Genomic DNA, 12,967 nt, shown 5'->3' on the forward strand with positions numbered 1-12,967 from the left:
TTGGTGCTTTATAGACAAATAATAGGATTTTAAAATCTATCTTTTGCCGCACAAGACACCAGTGCAGTGATTTAATGATTAGTGATATGCTCCACTTTCTTGGCGTTGGTGAGCAGCAGCATTCCAGATGAGCCACCGCTGTGTGATTAATTTTTTACTCAGACTTGTGAAGACACGTTTGCTGAAAATGAAAACAAGTTTTTATGTATCTTTATTAGACATAATTCCCTTACTTCTTTATGTTTTTAAGGTGGTAGTAGGCTAATTTAGCACATGTCTTTCTTTGAAATTTAGTCCATAACTAGTCGATCCACATTATGTTTGTGTAAAAGTAAAAGTGACAAATGGTATGTTCACTTGACAAGAAGCCCTTGGACAGTTGCCCATCAGTTTTGGCTGAATGTAACTGTAGTATGATTGTTTGCTGTGGTTGAACATGAGCCAGGTTTTTAGCTAAGAGGCTAATGATACAAAATCTTTATCACTGGTTTATGCTGTCACACTACACTTCTTACTGTGTTGGTATCTGTTCCTGGTCTTAAACCTTTCTCAATACACTCAGGCCATGTCTGCCTAGTCCATGCCTTGCCAACACCTCAAGGTTGAAAGTTCAGAAGTAGTTAGGAGGATAAGATGTGATCAGAGGTAATCATATAAAGCCACACATCAGGGCTCTACTTTATGAATGAACATCTGGGAACCAGTATAAATCAAGTGTGTGGTCATTTTTAATGCAAAGGAGACATTTTGTACCACGTCCGTTAGACCTTTTTAGGATATGAGACTCAAATTACCGGATCTACCATTTATGCCCTTCCCGTTGTTTCATCAGAAATGCTTTCAGACTGAACACAATAATAACACTGCTACATAATTATAAACAGCTTTACCATGATGAAGTAATGGACACACTTTAAGATCATGGAAATGATGAGGAAAGTAGATGTAAACAGATTCTGTGTAACGGCAAGGCTTTACGGTGTTAATGTAACACTTTAATAGTTAAAATGTTCACGTTTGTCTGTGTGCATGTCTGCCGGAAACATGTCTGAATATATATATGTGTGTTTTAACAGTAATCAAATATCAACGTGTTTTCCACATACCATATATACATTTGCATTTGTGTACAATATTTGCTTTCCTCAGTTTATTTACTGGTCAAAGTCACAGTAGGCTGAGGACTCACGCTGGCATACCAGTATCTCTTTGCTGTGTAAACAACCCCATCGCTGTTGCTAAGACAAATGTTGTGTGTATCAGTTGTGAAGGTTTTACATATCAGTGTAATATAACGTAACATCTGGAATGAATAGCATGAATGCAAAAGTCTGAAACTAAGACAGCTACACGACTTTATTAAAGACACGCTCATACAATGAATGGCTTTGGATTTTTTTTCCAGCTAAGTTCTGATGAAACTTTCCACAATGAACTAGAATCAGTTCTAGTGATGGGAATTCCGGCTCTTTTTAGCGAGCTGGTTCTTTTGGCTCGGCTCCCTAAAAAGAGCCGGCTCTTTCGGCTCCCAAGTGGCTCCTCAGATTTTTTGTTGCTCAAATTAATTTGTTACCCAAAATAATGTAAAATGAATTACTAATGTAAAAAACATACATTATATCAAATGTTTATTATTTATATGGCTTTATTTATACACTCAACATACTCAACATGGAGGAGAGTACTACAATATTAAGCAGAGTGCTTAATTTTGACAACAAACACCACATATTATATTAATTACTAATTTTCTGTGTAATTGTAATATTTAACACTGGATATATCAGTCTTCTGTTGTGCAATGAAGTTTTATTCTGTCAACAAGCAGATATTTTGTCTGATAATAATAAAGATTATATATATGACTTATATATGACTTGGTTTCACAAGGCAGATAAAAGAACAGATGTTACATGTATCAGAAGGAGGATCTCTTCTATTTTAACCTCAATTAGTGATCAAGAACGCACTTTATTTCTTCAGCTATGATCGTGGTCTGCAGACTACAGTTAACCTACAGGTGGTCTCTTCCTCTATTCTCTCTTGACTCTGTTGAAAACTGTCCAACTTGACTGTAGATTTTCGTCTCCACTTCCTGCTGCGGCCGCCTGATCTCGTCTACTTTCCAGGCGAGGCGCAGTTCATCTCAAATGAGTGTATTTTCTCACCTTTCAAGCGTGTTGTCTCTGTCTGTAGCGCATGTTCTCTCTTGTCTCCCTCCCACTTGCTTATGTGCTCACTGTGTTGTGTGTCTATAACCCCTCCCCTCCCCCTTCTACTCAGTGTGGACACACACACACACGCCACCAATCATGTGCGACTTTAACAGAAAAAAAGAGGAGAAAAAAACTAATCGGCTCCCAATCAAGAGCCGGTTCCCGTCGTTCACTTCAAAGAGCCGGCTCTAAGATCCGGATCGTTCGCGACCGACACATCACTAATCAGTTCCAGAGTTCCAGTTAACAGATTGGAAGCATCTACTGCAATGCCACCACAACTGTCAGATGCAACCAGTCAAGATTTGCAAAGTTCCATCAACATTAAGATAACACCCACATATGGTGTTCCTCACTGAAACAAGATTTCAAACTGAAGCAGTTGTTGATCACTTGTGGCCCCTAGCAGCTGCTTAAGAGGAGTCAGAAGTCAGTTTTCAATGTTTGTATGAGACAGTCAAAAATAATTTTAATTACTGCCTACAGTTATATATCTCAGCCAACCAGTCAAGTTGGAGTTTACATCCGTGTCAGGCCAGACTCATATAATGTATGCAGTAAAGAATCTGAAGGAATTTAATATGGAATTTACCACTGTATCGACCTGTAACTTTCAAGTACCTATAAAAGGTATTAAAGGGAGATTTTGGCATTTTTCATGTGGATGTCCAGTCATTGGTGATGGTGACTGTTGTCAATTGAAGAAATAAATTCCTCAGTGCATGCCATATTGCTTTATTGGCTGCCCCATAAACCTAACCCAAAGCACTGGCTACAGCCCTAAGGAGGCTTCCAGCAGGCTCTCCATGCCTATTGCCAGCTTTCAGCGCCCCTGACTCTAAACCAAATCCCATAACCAGCCTCCAGTGGGCGCAGGAAGGGCTCTCAGCCCTCTAAGCCCGATCCAAACCCATAACACTGGTTCTTCGGCTGTCAGCATAGTCCAGCAGGCCCGGGCAGGACTCCAGGAGCCATGTCAACCAGCCAAAAATGTGGCTGGACACAATGTGGACACTTGTGTTTCAAGGAAGTAGCTTTTTAAACCCAAATCATCATGCTTTCCTGAACATAACCAAGCTGCAATGTATCTTTACATATACACTTTTAAAAGGTTCTTGTTTTAAAACTTATTATTATTATTACTCTATTATTATTATTATTATTATTATTATTATTATTATTATTATTTTAGCCAACAAAATCCACCGTCATCAGTTAGCAATAAGAAGCAGCTTTTGTTTACTTCTCTAAGGAATCAAAGACCTCGTATTTCAACAGTTACTCCCAATTTCAATGTTAAATCTGCCACCGTTATCACCATAAACTGCATTTATGCAGTGCAAGAATGGAAAGCTTGGGAGGCATAGCAAAAGTAACTAAGAAGGGTGGAGCTTAGCAAAGTGTCAATTTGGCCAATCAGGATGAGAGCACCAGAGTTGTTCAGAGGCCCATGAAGCACAGGTGTGTCAGCTTCACTCATGCTCCTGAGATCACTCCTGTGCACATGCTTTCTTGGTAAACCAAACAAACTCTGTTTTATTCAAGTTTATTTGATTGTAAGGGTAATGTAGGGGTGCAAATGCACCCTGAGGTAATGTATTTGTATGTATTAAGTAATACTGAATATTGAATTGAATTGAATTTCTGTAAAAAATGTGGGTCTGCCAGCAGCTTATTGTTTCTTTTTTAAAGGGTCCTAACACTCCAGGAGTAGTGGTAGTGGCAAAGTATGAGAATGTCTCCGTCGATTGTTTACCTGTGTGTAGACTGAGATTTAACATGTGCGCTCGTAAATTCACAGGCAAAGTGCTGGTTGCTGTTTACACTGCAATTTGTGTTGTTTATTTTAGTTTAGTTAGGTTCTGTTTATTGTTTTTTAGTAGTTTGCGTATCTTGTTTTGGTGCTGCAGCTGGTTTTGGCCTCTGGTCATGGGAGTGCCTGGTGCACTAGGAGTTAACCTGTTGGTTTGTGGTGATATCATTTAAGGTTTGCTGTGGCACTGGTAGTAGTTTGGGTGTTTTTCCTGTTTGTTTGTAGTTCTGGCATTTATTTTTGTCTCATTCACTGATAGCAGCCTCTGCAGCAAGACGTTCTAACCTTTTTAATTGGTAGGTTAGGGCCCTTGGTGAAATAAAAAAAAAGCCTGTTATGGTATTTTGACCCGTACTGACTGTTTGCCTCATTACTGAAGTCCACCTGTATGTTCATCAGCGCTTAGCTGGATGTGACAACAGGACAGGGACAGAATAAATGGAGAGTTAGGCATGTTTGAGCACGTTGAGTGATATTCCAAAGAATCTGACATCACTTTATCCCTCCTCCTTTAAGAGAGCGAACGATAGTCAGACAGACCACAGCAGCACGAGGCACTGGAACGTTTGTGTATCTGGATATTTTGCATCTTAACATCTGCAGGAGGAATGAGCCTGTCACTAACAGGGTATGCATAAGTTTTATTTGGTTTGTACATTACTTTTTAGTGTATTACAACAATTCATTGTAGTTAAGGGCAACCATCAACTAAACAATGTTCAACAGCAAGAATGATTTGTGTTTAATGAAATATTCTGGAAATGACAGAAAAGGGTGGAACACAGAGGCACCGCCTGCTCAAATAAAAGCCAGACGTTTAGTTGTTTCAATATGTAGACTGCAGCTCTGTCACTTTATTTATCTCAATATGTTTAGTGCTCAGTATTGACCTGCTTCACTTCCAGTTCTTACATGGATCAGTAACTGCTTTAATATTGTATTTTTTGGCACTTTTTATAATAGATAACAGAGAGCTCAGGGTTTGTACACAAACAGTAATTGCTAAAAGTTTGTTTTGTGTTTTGTATGCATAAATATAGTTGTGCATGTACTAGATTGAATTACATTTATCTTGAATGCAGTACTTGTATTTGAATGCTGTCAAAATGTGTGTTATTCTAAATTGCATGTTTACAGTTTATGTACAAAGAGCAACATACTGACAAAGATACTGAACAAATACAATAATACAAAAGAGGAATTTGCATGTTAACATGGAAAGTTCTGGTGGACTGGAAGGGGAAAAATTGCAGTTCATGATCAGCACCAGACCAGATTAACCACACAGACCGGTACGACAGCACATCAGTCTTGGCTTATACAAAAGAGCACCTGTAAGTGTGAAGAGTTTGTTTTAAAAAAAAAAATCAATGTATTAACTTTAGTTAATTTCTTGTGCATTAATGGTAATATCAATCAAACTGACGTTGGGTTGTTTTGATTACATAAAAAATAACTTAAGGGTAGAATTCTAGGGTGTGTTACCGATGTATTTCGTTGGTATGAAAATTTCTCGATAATGAGAAAATAATAAAGTGCAGGTGGAGGGTGGAGTCTCTGCGGATGCAGGTATTGCCACACAGTATTGCCACACACTTGTGGTGGGTTGTGGGTGATGATTGAGGGTGATTACTTAAGTCTATGTAATTTGTTTTGTTTTTTAGGAAAATCCCGTTTTTCATTACCAAAATACAGGTAACAATACAAAAATAAAATAGTGACTTTTAATCAAATTTAGAGTTGTTGTTGTTTTGTTTGTAGAAACAGATAACCTCTATTAGTTGTACACAACTCAACAACTCGATTCATGTCTCAGCGTCAAACAATCGGTGTGAGTGTTATTTAAAACCAGCATTGGTAACACTTTATATTAATGAGTGTTAGTTAATAGTCACAATGCCCTTAAGATAGTTATTAATATTAATATGTTTAATAAGACTATATAAGTGTTAATAATAGTCCAAACATGTTTAATGTGAGTCGATAAGACATTTATAGGAACTTCTAAGAACCTTGCTAACGATTCTACTTAAGGTTAATTAAACATTTATTTTGCACTTATTAACACTTAATGCATTTTGAGGGTACCAGATCTAAAGCGTGAGCAATGCTTATTAAGGTTTATTAATCCATAAATATTTATAATTAATAACTATGTACATATTAACAGTTAACCATGATTTTCTCTTTTATCATCATTATTTTCAGGCTGTTTGTCTTTGTTGGACAGTGACAGCTGCAGAGAGAAATAACGGGGGGAGAGTACAAGAGACATTTTTAAATCCCCTTTCATACAAACACGTGGCTAATTAGAATTGCTCACAAGTTTCGTATGAGTGCTTATAAGTGATCCCCGTTTCCATCCAGGTGGTCAGTGTGGGCATTGTAGAGGACTGTAAGTGCCTGGTTGTACAAACTGAAAACAAATTGGACTGAAAAGAACACTGACACCCTCTGCAGGAAGGGCCAGAGTAGTGTATTATATATATTTTTTTTGTGAGTAGTCTCTATTTTCTGAGGTTGCTGAGGTCCTTCAACATCTGCCAGACTATGCTCAGGATTTTCTATGAGTCTGTGGTGGCCACTGCTATCCTCTTTACTGTTGCATGCAGGCTGAGGGTGGCGGACGCCAACAGACAAACTGATCCGCGAGGCCATTGATGTTGTGGGTGTGGAGCGGAGAGGACAATTGGACAATGTCTCCCACCCACTACATGACATACTGGCTAAGCACAGGAGCACATTCAGTGGGAGACTGATTCCTTTGAAATGTGCCACAGAGCCCCACAGGAAGTCATTCCTACTTGTGGCCATGAAACTCTATAACTCTTCCCCCAGTGTCAGTCACTCTGAGTAAATATATGAACCTCGACTTACTTCAACACTGTCAGTAGCTACTAACTTCTTATTTATGTCATGTCATCAGAAGCTCATTATAGGAATCTTCATCTGAAGATTATTATTTATATTTCATCTATCTTCCAACTCAACTCTATCTTCCAACTCAACTTCCAGTAATAACAATTCAATAGTGCAATACATGGGTTACACTGGCATCTATATATTTATATTTATAATATAATATACTCATATTCCTGAATAGGAGAAACTAACAATTTCAAGATATCAATAAACTATTTCCGATTCTGATAAATGTCTTATTATCTAACAGTAAACATGATTTTTTTATATGTTGTTAACACTTATATAGTCTTATTAACACATATTAATGTTAATCAGCATCCTAAGCTTTAATGGCCTTATTTGGTATAAACAGTTATTACATGGATGTTAATAGAAAGTTATAACCCAGTATTTAGCATCCTTTAATGTAAAAGAGCAGGGTAAAGTGCTACAAAGTTAAAAAATCAGCCAAAAGTAGACAGACAGAATTCAATGTTTCTCAATATTTCATGTTTTGATTTTGACAAAATTCTGAATAAAATGTTCAAAATTACTTTGTTATAATGTTTTGTGTTGCTTGCCCTCTTCTGTCTCTCCACAGCATCCCCGCTAATAGCACTGCAGCTATTGATGGAGCCCAAAACAACATGAATGCCACCAACTGTCGCTTAAAACTAGAGGAATGGATCGTCACTGTGGTACCAGTGTATCTCCTTGTCATTGTTGTGCTGGGGATTGTGCTTAATGTGTTTGTCCTGATGGTTTTCTGCCTTCATAAGAAGCCCTGCACCGTGGCTGAGATCTATTTGAGCAACCTGGCTGTTGCTGACCTTGTCCTATTGTCCTGTTTGCCTTTCTGGGCTGTCAACATATCCAAACGGTACAACTGGATTTTTGGTCAGTTCCTCTGCAAAGTCGTCTACCTGGGCATTAAGATGAATGCCTGCTGCAGCATCTACTTCCTGGTTCTAGTTAGCATAGACCGCTATCTGGCACTGGTGCATGCAATGTCCCATAAGAAAATGCGTCGGCCAAAATTTGCCAAACTTGGCTGTGTGCTGGTGTGGGGATTGGGATTGCTCCTGGGTGCCCCTGCACTCATCTACAGGAAAGTGAAATCTAAATGTAATACTACTGTATGCAATCTTGATTTCCAAAGTGAAACCGAATACTTTGTGTATGAGGGGAAGCTAATTATGTTCCACTTCATTATCCCAATTCCCATTATTTGCTTCTGCACTGTCAAGATTATTCAAACTCTGAATAACCGGTTAATGGAGGGGTTAAACTGCCACAGAACGGAGCACAAGGCTACCACCCTGGTGCTGGTGGTCCTCCTGACATTCCTGATCTGCTGGGCACCATTCCTCCTCACTGAGATAATAATGATGCTCATTAATGCTGGAAAAATGATAAAGGACAACTCCACCATGCAAATCATAAAGATCTGGTACCATATCTCCATCAACTTAGCCTTCTTCAACAGTGTTCTCAACCCCATCCTCTACGTCGTTGTAGGACAGAGCTTTCGGAAAAAAGTTAAGGATCTCTTCATGCGGTGGAATCATGAACGTACTTCCACCACGACCTCTTTACGCTCAAACCTGAGGAGAAGTGTTAAATCTGCGGATTTCTCAAGCTGATCTACAGGATTGTGATATTAGTATATACCCCAACACTTCATATAATTAAATGGACAGTATGTAAGATAAGGAAATATTTGCTTTAAAGTTATATCCACATTATGTTTGTGTAGTCCGAATATATAGGTTTTATTTACTGTTTCAACCATGTTTCACAAAGAGGTACCTTCAAGACAATAGTATGTTTACTTGCTTAGAAACATGGGGTTTTGTTTTGTACGTGTTTAAGAACGAATATAAACTTGATATCACCCGCACACAAACGTGCAAGCTGATCTACTAATGGTAGATCCTAATGAAGATTGCGTCTTTCAAATGTGCAAGACAACACACATTGTCCATTTTGTACGTTTGCCATAATGAATATGCAATTTGGGGCATTTCTACCTGATCTGTAAAACACTGGGAGGAGGAAGTGCAAGTAGGTTGATTTAGCATACACACTGCAATTTACCAAGCCTGAAAATATTTATATCACGGTTGCCGTGATATAAGCGTTCATTAGAATTCAACTCAGCAGCAACACACAGCCGAAAATGTCAGTACAAATGCACTGTCTGTAATTGTGTGTCAGTTACTCACCCTGTAAACAGTGCAGTGGGCTCCTCCATGGTGCTGCTGCACACAGTTTTGCAAGGAAACATCAAGATAAATCCACTTTTTAATCCCAAAAGCTTACTCTGAGCTCTCATCTGGCTGGTCCTCACATATGTAATTATTTTGTGAACTGCTGCTGCAGAGGGGTTGAGAGGCAGGAGTCTGGCTGGTCCGCAGCTCCATGATTTTTTTTGTTGTTGTTGCTACAGAAGGTTGAAGCAGGAGGGAGAATAAATATTCTTTTTAATCCCAAAAGTTTGAAATATACATCCTGAGCTCCTCTCCTGCCAGTGAAGTAACCAGCATCACAGTGACTCCAGTGTTTTTTTCCTCCAGAAGCTCCGGTCTGCTTCCGACCCTCTCCTGCAGAGTTCCCTGGCTCTGAGCAGCTGTTTGTCAGCTGTGTCTCAGCTCCACCCGGCCCTCTCAGCACTTGGCAAAGCTCTGCGATACACGTGAATAAACCCAACTGAAAGTGAACTCAGAAGTAACCAAGTGACAAACATGAACATGTCACTCATTAGACTCTTTTCTCTTTATTATAATGCCATTTTAGCGACTTTTCCTTCAATAGTTTCCCCTCATTGACTCAGGGTCTCACCGAAGGGACGTGCACACACAGCTGCACTAGTAGGAAGAGTCCCCCAGGTCTGAGAAGACCTGTTATTGGTTTAAGTCTACCATAACGGGCCAGATTCTCTAAATGCTGAAAACAGAGCCATATGGGAGGTGCAGAAATCTAGTTCTCTCTCTCTTTTGTGCAGACTAAAAAAGTCTCTTTTCTTCCTTCAGACATTACAAAACAGTGCTTTCATGGCTGTAGAGTTGAGCTATAGCTGGCATGGCTTCTACCCCACAGAAGGAGACATACACACTTGTCTGTCGCACACACACATACTACCCATAAGGCCACCTCCTTAAAGGGGATGCTCAGGCTGGCTCAGGTTTTTAGCTAAGAGGCTAATAATGCAAAGGCTATAGACCTGTTGTTTGTTGCCACACTATGCCTCTTACAGTGTTGGCCTGAAACCTTTTTCAACACTCTCTGCGATGTACAAGTGTTGCATGAGAGGGCAAGGTCTCTTTACACTTTCACATGTAAGGTCAGGTTTTACTATATCTGGTGTACATTACTGCTCACACTACACCTCTTACGAATGAGAGGTCGGTTGTTAGTGTCAGGCCTGATCCCATGTCCTGTCTGGCCAACACTTCAGGAGGAAAGTTAGGAGTTGGAAGGAGGGCAAGACATGATCATAGATACATACATACAAGGCCACATATTGCTGCTATGTTGTGTCTACTCACATTAATGGTCACATTAATGGACTTGAATAAATCAAGTGTGTGGTCTTTTTTAATGCAAGGGGGTAGATGTTACATCCTGCTGTCATTTTGTACCACTTCCAGTAGAACATTATAGGATATGAGACTCAAATTACCAGACCTATCATATATGTCCTGCCTTTTGTTTCATCAGATATGCTTTCAGACTGAACACAATAGTGACACTCCTACATAATTAAACATTTGTACCATAATGTGCTTTATATTGCAGAAGTAATGGACACACTTTAAGATGGAAATAATGTACAAAGCAGATGGAAACAGACTGTGTGTGACTGCAAGACTTTACAGAGTTAATGTGACACTTTAATGGACAAGATGTTCATGCTTGTCTGTGTGCATGTCTTTCGATATGTATCTGAATATATACATGTGTAAACAGATGTCAGCATGTTATCTAAACACTTTTGTTGGTTTTCTTGGTTTTCTTGGTTTATTTACTGTTCAAAGTCACAGCAACCTAAGGAGTAGTGACTCACACAGTCCTGCCAGTATGTGAAAACAACATCAGTGTTGCTTAGACAAACTTTGTGTGTATCAGTTGTGAAACTTTCAATTTCAGTCAATGTAATATAATGTATGACAAAAGTCAGGAACTCTTTTTAACCTACAAATAAATTTACACCAACTTTATTAAAGACATTCTCTTTAAATGAGTGGCTGGGGATTTTGCTTCTGCAAGGGCTTTTCATGTGGGTGTTCAGTCAGTGTTGATGGTAAATGTAGTCAATTGGAGCAACAAATTCCTTATGCAAATAAGGAGTTTTTCTGCTACAAAATCTGTTGTTCATCTGGCATCCAGTGATGTCACAAGATGTAAGGAAGAAATCTTGGATTTCTAATCTCTGCCTCTGGGTAGCCAGGTGGTGTGCTAGATGAGTACTTTTTATCAACTAATGCCATATTTTGTAGTGTAGTAACATGGGCATGGGAGTCCCAATCTCAGCTGCAATATATACTGGTACATGTAGACATTGCCCATGCTTAGCCCCATAAGCTTAACCCAGAGCATCCAAAACTGCATCTACAGCTTTGGGGAGACCTCCAGTAGGCTCTCCGTCTCCATGGCCAGCTCCCAGCCTCCCTGAGCCTAACTCAAATCCCAAAACCAGCCTCCAGCATGATATCAACCTTCTAAGCCTGCAAGGCCCTAACACTGGCTCTCCAGCCCCCAGGCAGCCTCCACTAAAAAGTAGGCTACATGCTTGTACAAAGGTATAGTATCAGTAGAGGGTAATAATGATGGGAGCAGGGAACAAACACAGTATTAAGAGTGAGAAAGTCTATGTTAGGATGAGGCTGGGGTAGATGGATTGGTATAATGCAAGCCAGCTACAATGTCTCCTGTTAAACTCTAATGAACTTCAGTTTTGTGGTGTATACTAGACTAGTAGACTGGTCTCTACTAGACAACACTAGACAATAGGCAGTAACAGACAATGCAAGACAATGCCAGGCAACAGTAGTGTCTTTCCTAAATAAAGAAAATACACAAAAACACAAATAAATACTTTTTGTTAATAAATATGTCACAAAGGTACATCAGCTCATGGAAAATTTTGCAGTGCATTCCTGAAAAAAATAGTTGTGCAAAATTAATTTTCTCATGTTCTCATATAAAGTAACATCAGAAAATAACTCACTCTCACTTCACACTCAAGTTAACTATTACTGTTACTATATGTCAAGTTACCCCATTGACGTAAGCGGGGCCGATTGTCATGGCAACACTATTCCCACAGTTGGGGAAAAAAATATGCGGAGGAGCATACAAACATGATAGAGCATGTGACATATTAAAGACACAAAAACTAAAGATACAGGGAGAGCAACAAGACTTAACTCTTAAACATGTCTTAAGGACAATTACACATTTTCTATATATGAAAATATGCAAATGAGAAAATACAAATAGGGATGAATTTTTATATATGATTTTATTTCATTTGAATTCTGAGAATTCTGAGTATTCAATGGAAATAAAAAATTATGTAAAAAAATTATTGCAACTTCTCGCAATTGCAACATCAGTAAAAATAATCACAATTTGATATTTTTCAAATCGTTCAGCTTTCGTATTTATCAGTCATGAGTTTAATTTGAAAAAAATCCACATCGTGCATCCGTAAATACAAGAGCTATAAAGAATATTGCCTAAAAACTAACAATTCCAATGGAAAAAAACAAGAACAACAACAAAAAAATACATTTCAAACAAATATAAAAGTGGGGTTGTATGGGGTAAGTTAGCAAGTTTAGCTTTGGAAAATGTTGGAAATGTTGGAAAACACTGGTATTTGACATTCTTTTACACTTTAAGTTGCAGTCAGGAAACCACCGTTATTTAAGCCAAGTGTTGCTCTCTCCTCTCAAGACTATTTCTGCAAAAACAGTGATCTTACCTCACAGAAGACAGGAGTTGATGGTCCGCTAATGACACAATCCTT

At 38.8% G+C, this 12,967-nt stretch overlaps 1 pseudogene; it reads left to right on the plus strand.

Annotated features, from left to right (window-relative positions):
- The first annotated feature begins 7,544 nt into the window (after positions 1-7,544).
- LOC146310880 (B2 bradykinin receptor pseudogene) lies at positions 7,545-9,041 on the plus strand (annotated as a pseudogene).
- The last annotated feature ends 3,926 nt before the right edge of the window (positions 9,042-12,967 follow it).

The sequence above is a fragment of the Lutjanus erythropterus genome, chromosome 18 (assembly GCF_056507025.1).
Source record: "Lutjanus erythropterus isolate fLutEry1 chromosome 18, fLutEry1.hap2, whole genome shotgun sequence".
NCBI classification, from domain to species: domain Eukaryota; kingdom Metazoa; phylum Chordata; class Actinopteri; order Lutjaniformes; family Lutjanidae; genus Lutjanus; species Lutjanus erythropterus.